Source organism: Uranotaenia lowii, chromosome 3 (genome assembly GCF_029784155.1).
Source record: "Uranotaenia lowii strain MFRU-FL chromosome 3, ASM2978415v1, whole genome shotgun sequence".
NCBI lineage: Eukaryota > Metazoa > Arthropoda > Insecta > Diptera > Culicidae > Uranotaenia > Uranotaenia lowii.
In genome coordinates, this window is record NC_073693.1 from 184454006 (window position 1) to 184467242 (window position 13237).

Here is a 13237-nt window from a genome sequence, read left to right on the forward strand (position 1 = left end):
AATCGACCGTGTGCAGAGTTCTCAAACGTTTGCGTGAGATGCATACAATCGATCGGCAGGTTCATACCAAGCTTCATAGTGGAACTAAGGATCGGAAACTGCATTTAAAGGTGTTGAGAACGGTCAAGGCAAACCCAGGGCAGTCAGACTATGACATCGCCAAGAAATTCAGTGCCGACCGGTGCAGCGTCAGAAGGATTCGTCTGCACGAAGGAATACGATCTTATCGGGCCAGTAAGCAACCAAACCGGACATTGAAGCAGAATGTCGTAGCCAAAAGACGTGCCCGGAAGTTATACAACAAGGTTCTAACGAAGTACGACGGATGCATCCTCATGGATGACGAAACGTACGTGAAGATGGATTTTGGGCAGCTCCCAGGCCAAAAATTATATGAAGCCACTGGTCGGGTGATGTCCCCGGCAAGTTCAAATTAGTTTTTGCCGATAAGTTTGCAAGAAAGTGTTTGATCTGGCAAGGTATTTGCAGCTGCGAACGAAAAACCCCGGTTTTCGTGGCAAACCAACCATGTGGCCAACCATGGACTCCAAAATGTACAAGGAAAAGTGCCTGAGAAATCGTATTTTTCCGTACATTAGATCTCACAAAGAACCAGTGAAATATTGGCCAGATTTGGCAAGCTGCCACTACAGCAAAAAGGTACTACAGTGGAATCGAAACAACGGTGTTGATTTTGTCAAAAAGGACAACAACTCACCCAACTGCCTCAATCCCGCGCTATCGTAAAATATAGGACAATTGTCAAGCAGAAGATGAAGAAGGATAGTAAAAATTAGCCACTGAGGTCAGCGAACAGGTTGTCCAAACTATGATAAGTGGTATTCGACGAAAAGTTCGAAATTTCATCAAAACCACATCGGAATTTTTTTTTAAAATAAAAAAACCTACATTATGAGTACAGAACACTTTTATTTTATTTATATAGCTCCGAGATAGACCCTTTTTAACGTGTCCAGATTTAAGATGAACTATTCTTTAGTTTATATAGATTTTTCAATTCCTGAATTCAAGCAGACAAAAGCAGAAAGGAGAAATGTAGCGCTACAAATGTTTATAGTTTATGTAAAAATTATATAAGAAGCTAGTAACGATTTGACGATAGCTGCTCTTGGTTTTACTTTGCACTGTAAAAATTTGTAAAATGTATGCTATGTAGAGAAGAAAATCTAAAGAAACACAATCAAAATCCGTTGTTGAACTTCCACGGATATCTTTTTAGCCGTTTTTGATTAGGAAAGAATGAGGATACTTGATCCCTGGAGATACTCGATTTCTTCGCTATATCACGAAACACGAATTTCTTACAAATATCATATGTTCTAGAAAAATGTGCCAAACAGAACAAAAGAATGCTGTTAGTTTAACAAATTTTAAAATTATATTTTTTGAGTTATTGAACTTTGTTTGAAAAAATTAACAAAATGCGGTTTGAAAATGTTTTCTTATCACTTTAAAATGTTTCTCACATGAAAAAATTATCGTAAAAATATTTAATCCAAAATGTTAATCGTCAGAATATTATTTGAACTTCATTATGCCATATTTTCAAAGCAATAGTAAACTCTCATTTTTTTTCGGATGAAGTTTTCCAAAATGTATGGTATGGGTATAATTCATCCCTAGAGTCCTAAAAGATATATTTCTCTTCTGAATGGATCATTATCTTAGGTTATCATGAAATTACTAATATCTATACAATCCAATAATTATCTGTTAGAAAGGACTAAAAATACTATATTTCCTAAAAAACTAGAAAATTGCGCCTTAAAGTATGCAAATGCTGAAGACGGCTAGTAGCAAAATTTTCCAAAGAAGATATGATAAAAATTAGAAAAGGGGAGCAAGTATCCCCTTTCTCTCCTACTGTGTTCGAGTCTGGGGACATTATCATGCTGTCCATTTTAACCGAATCGAACGTATCCAAAATTGCTTTTTGCAGTATATGCACTTTACACACTTCATTGGAAGAATCGTTAGGAGAGTGGGGATACTTGATCCCCTTTTCTTATTTTCATCATATCTTTTTGGAAAAATTTAGCAACTCGCCGTCTTTGAAATTTTCTGACAGCTTGTAACTTCAAGTTTCTATGCTCCAAAAATTAGAACGATACTTGAACCCGTTGATGAACTAGAAGCATTTCCGTGGGAGTAAAAAATTGCGATTTTTCTGAAGTTAGGGGAGACTTGATCCCCTATTGAAGGAGACTTGATCTTTTATTCAGGAAGCCCTAATCCTTGTATAAAAATCAAACAAACCCCCAAGATAGAATGTCAATTCTCACTTCACAATTTATAGCAGACATAAGAAGACTATTCTATAACTTTGTCTCAACGCTAATATCATTGCATACTTAAAGGCGCTATTTTTTTTATAATTAAGAGAAAATTAATTATTTTTGCTCTTTTCTTTCGACAATTGTTTGATAAATATTAGTTTTTGGATAAATATTGGTAATTTCGTAATCAGCAATCATAACAATCAATTCAGAAGAAGAATATGCCGTTTAAAAGGGGGATCAATTGTACCCAACTCTAGGGGATCAATTGTACCCATAATCAACATTTTAGAAAACTTTTTCTGAAAAAAGTTGAGAGTTTTCCATTACTTTAAAAATATAACATTATAAAGTTCACTTTACGCTCGAACGATTGATATATTAGAACAAATATTTTTTTCATAATTTTCCCATGTAAGGAACATTTTTTTTTTTTATTTAGGACCTTTTTTATCATTCAGGTCCATAGGAACATTTTAAAGTGGTGAAAAAAGATCTTCAAGTTAAATTTTGTGAAATTTTTCAAACAAAGTTCAATTACTCAAACAATTATTTTGTTAAAATTTTTTTAACTACAAGCTTTGTTATTTTGCTCATTTTGGCACATTTTTCTAGAACATTTGATCTTTGTAAGACATTCCAGTTTTGAGTTATAGCTAAGGAATCAAGTATCCCCAGGGATCAAGTATCCTCATTCTCCCCTATAGATATGCAGGCTGGAGTTATCAACCACATTTATTGCAGCTTTTATATAATTAAATATATGCTGCATCATATCTTAAATTGGATAATCATATAAAAATTTAAAAAAATCAAATGGTTTTCTTCCTTAAAAACGTGCTGGCTTTGCATTTTCTGATGGTTTTTTCCCAAATGTTTCACTTGCTGCAATGGACAGTTGACAAAAACTAAGGTTGCTTTCAGTGTGAACCGTGTATGTACCTAGTGTAATATGGTGTGCTGTTTTAGGTCGGTGAATTTATACTGCTGGCTGCCTTCTGCTCAGTGATTTATTTTGTACAATGCTTATGGGAGTTTCACCGGTGAAAGGGAGAAATTGAATGCACCTACTGCACACATTTGTTCAGAAGTAATCAGCAACTTTCCCATTCTGTTTACAGGTTAAGAATACCACTACTCCGTTTTAAAAAAGGCTTATATTATTTTTCTCTAGATTTATATTTACATTCACCGATTTACATTTCAAAATTTGTGAATTTCTGGTAATTTCTGAAACATTTGCATATTACAATAAAAATGTGTTTTTATTTCAGGCAGCAATGAAAACATTATTCATAAACACGACCAAATTCACAACAAATGAACCCACAAGGAAAACCAATAATGCTTTTTTTGGTGTTCCTTGGTAGATGGGGTGAAAACGCGGTGCTGAGGAGTGTCAATGGCAAACAGATTATCACCCGCTGTGATTCTGGGAGATAGAACACACCGATAAATCTTGTCAATGGAATCATCCAAGTGCTAGAGATTTATTGGAAATTTTTCAAACGGTAGGAACCTACATATCTGAGACTTGATATTTGCTTATGTGTCAGGTATGAATGAAGTTACAAGATGCTTGAAGACCTCAACTAGAATTTGATAATAATTTCAGAAAAAAATTGTAAACATAATCACTTTTTACAGTAACATAGATGTATAGAATGTATAGAAATTATTAACTCAATAATGATTATTTTGTTTATAAAAATTAAAAAATGTACATATGGCACATGAAAGATGCTTGAAAAACTGTGTTTGGAATAAGGATGAAGAAATAATTAGTGTGAAAAAGTACACAGTATTTCAAACTGATTCAAATTGTGACACATTTTAAGAAAACGTTCTTTGGAACACCAAATTTGGGCAAGGTGGCTGAAATCACAGAAAAGTCTTTAACTTCACATATAAAATTTATAGTTTTTGATATACATATTCGTGATGTCATAACGTATAAAGCTCCAATTGCAGTAATTTTTGGTTTTGTTCGAATTAAATTTTACATTTTTTTCTGTCATAAATCTTATTTAAGAAAAAGCATAATGGTGCTGCATACATTAAGGGGTAAAAAGGACTACCAAAAATTCTACTAGCTGAAATCATAAAAAATAATGTTTGATGGATGAAACTTTAAAATTAATAAAAACGTGATGCAAAACAATCATATTCCAGCATATGGAAACGAGATTCAAAAGATGAATCTTTGATTTGCATTTTGATGCATTTGAGCCCAGACTGGTAACTGAATTATAAATTATTTATTCAAAAAAATTTGGTGATTGTCCAAAAAATATTTTTACTCCAACAATGTTGGTATAGAAAAATAAAAGCAATATGAAGTCTGTAGGTGATATCATTAAGCCAATCCGTCATACTGGGTAAAGTTTTTTACGGCATCGAAAAATGTAAAAAAATGTACATCTACTGCTCGATTTTTAAAAATTTTCTCTGAGCTTGATCTTGAGCTTGCTATCAACTCCTAGCCAATGGTATAGCGGTTTCACTCCGTGATTGGTTCGAGATAATCAACGTTGCACAATGAACCAAATGAAAGGTGTTGGAAGCAAGCAACACAATCTCATTGTGCAATTTTGAGAATCTCAATCTTCAAAATGAACCAATCACGACGCCAGCCAAGTCCATGTAGTCGATAGGAGTAAGGGAAGTGCAGCACATGAGAAGATATGTTTAATGGAGACCGGCTGTACGCCAACCGTGCACAAATCTCCACGCAGAATGTTTTGGGAAAAGGTGGTGCGGCATGGAAAATTACCTTGGTAGACGATTCAGCCACTTGATACCTACGCTCCTAATATCTTTAAACACCTAAAACACCTGAAACTCCTGATTGAACCTAGAGGCCTTAAAAGCCTTAAACATACACATACAAATTAATGCTGTACTGTACTAATGTGTTCCTAGCTGAACTTGGCCTCATATAATTAAATGTCTAAATTTGGTGTTGTAATTAAATCTATCTAGATGAAATTCATTTAAAATGGTGTTATGGTAACACAGTAGCAAGAATTTTTTCAAATTATCTTCAAAAATCGATAATATCTGCTTGGAAAATGAAGAAGCCTATAAAGCATGAAACTGGTTACTTTCCTCCTAGTTTCCCTGTTTTAATGTCTAAACTTTTACCATTATATTATTTTAATTAATGAAACTTTCAAATCAAGTCTATTGCAAAAAATTATCCAATTTTATAAGAAACTAGCAGACCCGGTAAACTTCGTCTTACCATGTTCAATTTGGCGTCCATTTTCTATTTTTCCTAGTTTTCTTTACATTTCCCTTCTTTCCTTTTACTCGAATCGTCCCGCTCAATTCTATCAAAATGAAACCAAAGAATTTAAACTCAACGGGTCATTTAAAATCCAATTTTTGTAACTTGTTAAATAAATAACTGTATGTTGATAATATGTATGTTTCATTTGCTGTATTCCATTCAGTAGATTTATTTCGTTTTGTTATATTGTGTTTAATATCGGGACAATTTTTGGAGTGTTTGCCGAATATTTTGCCTAACGCAGCGCTTTCAGCTCCCAATTAGCTTTGGATGGTGTATTTTTTAGAACTGTAGAAATGAAACACATAAGAAAAGATTTTTTGCTAACCATTTTCAAACAGCTTATTATTCACCATCCTCATGCTTCGAAGCAGTTTGAATTCAAATCCATATTTTCACCAAATGATTTCCAAAAAGTTTCGCCTGATACTTAAGTTATAGACTTTACACATTTCAACTTAAAGTGTTCCCAACAGCACTTGTCATGGCATGAAATCTGATGATTTTGTGTATTGCTAATTCCTTTTTTTTTTATTCAAGCAAAAAATCCAAATGAATTCCTTTGAACTTTAACTCAATGAACCAAAGAAACGATTCGCTTTGAAAAGAGGAAAACATATGTTTAGATATATTCACCCATTATTTTAAAGATTTTAATTGAAGCAGTTTTGATTCGAAAATTTCCTGAACATTGTTGGTGGTGATCTGCGATTTCATTTAGGATTATGTTATATTTTTAAGATTTAATAACATTTAATTGATAAGCAGATTTTTTTTTTAATTTAATAGATTGAAGATAAATGATCTGTTCAGGCTACGATGGTTTCATGAGTTCATTTTATTTCCTGGAATTTATCATATAAACAAAACCTTAATAAAAATTATGTGTCTTTTTTACTTTAAATCTTAATTTTCAAAAATGAAACACCTTTCAAATCCTAACGAATATCACCACAGTTCAACTTTCATATGCTCTGGAAAAAGTAATATTTTCCAAAAAAAAATTAGTTATGTTGACAAAAAGAAATATCGAAGTATATATTTGTCCCATTTATTGGGGCAAGTGAAAACACATAGGTCTTTTTAGATGCGTCAGTGAAAAGACTTTAAAATTAATTTAATACTTGTTCTTGTTTATCTGTTTTATCAACTTTCATTGCTGTATCCTAAGTTTTTCTCCGGAATAAATTAATGCTTGGTACTTCAATTTCACTGAATGCTGTTCAACCAAAAGACCTTGATTTACAAAGACCTTTATAATAATTTCGAATATCAGCTTCAGATTCAACACTCGGGATATCCTTTCTGGCCATTTTGAAGATAAAATTCTTAAATTGTAGATGTTTCATAGCTAAATTGCGCGTTTTCACTTATTCCACCTAAGAAATTACAGGAATTAATATTATTTTTAACACTATCAGGTCATAAAAATCTGCTGCCCCTGGAATATCAATCACAAAAAACTTTTCAACAAAGAGTGAATCAAAAGTCTCTTCTATATAGCCAAAATATGTAAAACAAAAACACACTTTTCATGTTAGGTTTGTACTTGAATTGTGTGTAAACAAACAGTAAACGTGTACACAGTTTTGGTGAATGATTTAAAAAAAAAGTTAAGTTTATTTAATCAAAATTTTTTATGGGCCCAACAATTTTTAGATGAAGAAATAATGTATACATTTTTGTAAAAGTTGATAGTTTGCTTAATTAGTTTGATAGTTGATAGTTTGAAATTCTTCTGGAAAATGCATATCCTCACTTTTTGTTATTAAAAAGTAGATTATTTTATTGACGACTTCAATTTACGTTTGCAAAAAATCAAATAGTTCATTCGGTCTTTTAAAACTTCAATTCTATCTAATCTATTTTAAAGAAAAGACTCTTGTTGAGAGGACGAATGGCCAAGTTGGTTAAAATCCTCTATAATTAAGCAAATTAGAAGAGAATAGACTCTTGTTCAGTTAATGTGTCTACCATTCTAGGCGTATTGGATTATACGAAATTGAATGTAAAGCTTCCCAATTTCTTATTTTCAAACGTCCTCAAAGTGTTATAACATTATTTCATATTTATCATTACCAAGTTCATATTTTTTGGCAACAAATTTACTACTTAAATTGACACGAATTAAAAATGGTTTTGATATTTGAAATCGTTTATATGGTTTTGATTGGATCGATAAAATATCAATCCGTGTCACATCTAGGCGTCATTTATTACCATGTGCTGGGTACAAATAAAATAAGCAAGAAAAAAACACATCTAGGTTGCATATCGCCCCCACGTGCATAAGAAATATAGGTACTTGGTTGAGAAATAGGCGCCTAATTTTTGAAATTTTTCCAGCGATCAATGAACAGTATGCCTCGGTTACTATTATCTAGATAATAGTTACTATTATACCGTGCTTGTAACTACGTTTGCTAGCGACGCCTCGCCCATGCAGACGAAAAACAAACCCCTCGAAGAAAAGAAAATCTCTAAAAATGGATGCCCGACTTTTCAATTTCAGATTTTGGCAAAACAAATATTATATGTTTTATTCGATCAGCAAAATGTCAACCTGAGTCACATCTTGGCGTCATTCATAACCATATGCTGTAGAAATGAGCTAGGAATCAAGTACAAAAAAATCACATCAAGGCTTCATATCGCCACAACTTGTATTGAAAATATGCTTGGTTGAGAAATACGCGCCAAAATATTCTCACTGATCAGTATGCTATGCCATGGTTACTATCTTCTAACGACGCGACGTCTGCTCGCGACGCCTCGACCTTCGAGACGAAAAACAAACCGCCCAAAGGAAAAAAAATCTCAAAAAATATGGAAGCCATGACTTTTATTTCATTCGAAAAACTACAAATTTAATTATTATGGACAACTGATGCGACTTTGTGTTGTTTTTATTCGATATAAACCGATTCGCATGGCTACAGAATATTCTAAAAATAATCTCATTCGAATCGTTTGGGTCATTTCGGAGGAGTAGTACTATACAAACACCGTTACAAGAGAATTTTATATAATAGATTATTTTGAACAAAGCTCTATGAAATGATCTGCCCTCTCATTGCATACTATCGAGCAATGGGAAGGGACAAACAAACAAAGGTGATGGAAAAGCAACGTCTTGATAAAGTGGTCAATATATAGCGTATCTTTTCGAGGAACTACGGCGTAAATTTTCCTGGTCTTATAGAGCGGATTGCTTCAACAGAGCTGAGACTATCAGTTATAATATAGTAGTGTTCAATGGGTCGTGTAGCTATATTATCTAGAGCGCAATTAATAGCAGCTAACTCTGCGATGTACACAAAACAAGGTGACTGGAGACTGTAAGAGGCGCTAGAGATTTCGTTGAACATTCCAAATCCTGTTGATTCCTCTATAAGTGATCTATCGTTAGAGTACATTTTATCAGCATCGACGTGTCTACATTTAGCTACGAAAATCCTTGGAATCAAAACTGGACGATGCGAAAACGAAAGCAAAAAAAAAAAAACTTGAACATAATGAAATTTTGAAACATATTCTTCTTTTTATCTTTGATACTTTGGAAGTAGAGGCCTTGGCCAATACTCCCAGCTAGCTCAGACGATACTTACAGGGTTCTCTCAGGGTCGCTACGCCGTCCTAGGGAGAAAGGTGACAACCAATCGACATTTAAAAACGGTGGACAAATCTCTGGCGGACAAGACAAACATTTGTATGGCTCGGTAAACTATATGTAAAAAATTAACAAAATGAATTACGATTATGGCTTCATTGCACTTGCCGTTTGCTGCCTGTATTTGAGGATCTGGGAAGATGATGATCATCTGCTGCGGGGCTATGGATCCGAAAGATAGGTATCGTTGGGTCCCAGTTAGAGAAGATCGGGATTTTCCGGGTTACCGAAAACGTGTTGCGCCACCAACCGGTTCGCCAAAAGGGATTTAGGCCGATAGCGGATTGGTGTTCGCTGTCTCCTTGAGGAAAATTCACCACTTGGGGCCTATGGGCCAGCGGTGTCGTTCGGTTCCGCTTAATTGGCGTTCAGCGGGTGCGACCGAGACTTTGATCCGACGAAGCGCTGGAAAGCAGCTGGGCGCTTCTCGGAACGGGCGGGAAGATACGGGGTTTCAGCTGTCGAACCAAATGTAGCGACGGCTACGACAGCACCTCACAAAACTTGGCTTCAAATAAACTCGCCAAACAGGTGACCGGTATATCGGACCACTTCAACCACCGTAGCTTCCGGATTTTGGCTCTCGCACACTGAACCGAACTACTTTGGTAAAGAGTGAGGGTTTTTTCGCACTGACAAGTGAACGCTTTCCGAGTCTCGAATTAAGTGAAGAGGCCTCGGGCTTCTCCTGCTCCAAGACCCCATTCGCCATCCAATTCCTCTTCCTCTTCCTCTCTCATTTCCCCCGAATTTCTATCCACCTAGGACTTAAATATCCGGTTATTACAGGCCAGGATAGCTAGATTCCTTAGGTATACTACTCCGTTGCTTGCATATGTATTAGTAGGCCAACAAAAAAATAGTTATCGAAATTCCACAGAAATGTGTGGAAATTTTTCAAAATATTAGTTTTCTAGAAAAACTACAGACTTTAAAGTTCTGCAAAGAATGTTAACAAAAGTATTTGCAATGCATTAAGCACCTATGCGCATGAAAAACATAATTTTTACGCAGATTTTTTATTGAGTTGAAAAAACTGCTTTTTGCTAAACTCCTTAGAACTACACATATAATATACGGCGTATTACAGGACACGACACTTAACGTTCTTACTAACATAAAAGGATTTAAAATTACCTTTTTTGTCGACCGGTTTCGAGTTCGATGTTGCCCATCTACAGGACGATGTCCGACAGTCGAGCCACAACATCGAGCCCGAAACCAGTCGACAAAAAAGGTAATTTTAAATCCTTTTATGTTAGTAAGAACGTTAAGTGTCGTGTCCTGTAATACGCCGTATATTATATGTGTAGTATAAGTTCTTACGTTGGCACAAAACAACCAAAATGAGTCCTTAGAACTATTTTTTTTAAATTTATAGGATCTAAAATATCGAAGCATTCATTACAAGTTGCCACATGTCATTTTTCTATCATATTTTTACTACTTCATTTGAAAAAAATGCTTTCCGAACTTCGAATATTTTGCAGAAATACTGCTAAATTTCCAAAGAAAAACTGTCTCGTAGTCAGAATATTGAAAGCTTTTGAATATAAATCTTACTAATTGCCACGCATGATATTTCAAAGAATGCGACTGTATACTTATTTTAACGATAATTTAACATAAATTTTAATTTTGTTTCAAATTCCATACATATTGTTCAATATTTCATGACTATTTTTGACCCTGCGTTTACACGGCTCTGTCGATTGAGGTTAAGCGCAATGTTTTATCTTTATATCTACCTATCTTGATTACAGGCTGGCAATTGGGTCAACTGTTAGTTGACGGCAGGTCCCAAATAGGACAAAAGCGGGCAAGAACATTTAAATTTAAATTTACATCTACAGAACGAGCCATAACAGATAAAGAAAGAAAAAAGACTTCACGCGAACAAAATAAGAAATATATTTGTGTTACCTGTAGGATTTGTTGCCGACTTTGGCTAGAAATATCGGCATGTCACAGAGCTACGTTCAGAATGCAAAGAAGAGAGCTGGACTACATACATACAAGGCATAGAACTTCCCTAACCGCGATGAGCGGCAACAATCTACGGCTAAAACTACGAGAAGATGCTGACAAAATATGGCTGCTGTGTGATGGACGACGAAACGTATATGAAAGCCGATTTTAAGCAAATTCCGGGGTTGGAGTTTTTCACCGGCAAGAGCAAGTTCGATATGGACGACAAATTTAAGAAGAAGAAAATGTCGAAGTTTGTCTCCAAATATCGTGTTTAACAGGTCATCTGCTCTTATTTGAGAAGTCTGTCTAAAAATATAAATAAAATAAATAATGATATAATATAACTTTAAAATTATAAATTGAAAAATTGTGATGGATCAACACCATTTTTTGACATTTCGGATTAATGATACATCTTCTTAAGTTAGATTTTTTTTTTATTTGCTTTAAATTGAGTTTTACATTTGGTAACGTATCGTTGATGATGTTCAACACTTCTTCAATTATTCTTATATCACATTTTAACCTTTTATATTTTTTTCATAGTTTACTAATTCATATCGGTCTATACGCTAGGCTATTATACGAGAATTTTCCGTAATGATTGTAAAATTGTACAATTATCTAGCTCGTTAGTAAGTCCAACGATTATTGACATTAAGTCATTATCCTATATTTCAGAAGATTATTTTGCCCTATCCTAAAATTTTGGTTTGCTTAGAGTCTTCGACATACAATCGCCATAAATATTCCACCTGCGTTCCTTACTTGAACTGATCTTAGATCTTATTTCACTTAAACAACTTCTCCCATATGATTCTTCTATCATTGTCGCTGAAAACTCGTTAAACATAATATGTAAACCTTTTACCACTTCGAATGAAATTGTTTTTAAATATTAACCTTTTCCAATCATTCGGATGCCGAATATTTTTTCCACAATATAGAATCTTTATTCCAGTAGTGACAATATCCTTAAGAGAATCAAAAGTATGGTTGAATAATTTTTTCATGATTTTATGATGTTTCAAAATCACAAACGCACTCCACTTTTTCAAAATTTTGAACATAACTTATATGTAGGTACATACATATGTATGTACATAACGAGTATATTACAGAAGTTGTTGCAGAATTCCAACTACTGAAAATGGATTAACCATTTAGTGGCTCATCTGCGTTCGCCATGATCAGTTGCTTTTAGCCAATCGTAGACGACGTTGAGTTGATAAAATTGTGTGATCGATTGACGTTTTCAAGAATTTGACGAAATAGTGGGAAACAAATTTAGAATCAAGAAAAACCCTCTTAAATTGTTAGCACATTAACACATGTAAAATTTCAGTTTGTTAATTTGTATTCTATGAGTTTGACCATCCTTTCTCGACAAAGTCTTCGATGTTGAGGACAAACTACAAAAACTAGATACTACTAAATACTGGCTTTCGCCAACGTCTCACCATATTTAGGTTTTCGATGAAAAATGTATGTATGTGTTTATGCGGTGGATAAAGGTTTGCATAGCTACATTTAAATAATTCAATTATTTAAAAGTAGTTATGCAAACCTAGGAATTGATGTAAAAGAGCCTTTAGATTCACGAAAAAAGGCAGAATGACATTTATTTTTGGAATACCACCAATTGGAGTCGACGAAATTCAAATGGATCAAGCTTCAAAAGGATTTGGATTTCATCTCAGAAATCATTATCAATATCCTGCAAAACCGGTAAATAGCAACTGTCATGATGCAATTTCAGACTTAAAAGACGAAATGCCGAAAACGCGAACAGCTGGAAATGGCTAGTGACACGCGATTTCCGCTTCAATTTCCAGTCCAGCGATGACTATTTCCGACTATTCTGTATGTAGGTAGGTATAGCCTTTCAGCCTGAATGTAGGCACAAACATATGAGTTGAACAGAACATACTATATTCATGATACGATCCTCACCACATCAATTGCCGTTGGATCAATAACAACATGATAGGCGAGTGAGCGAAAACC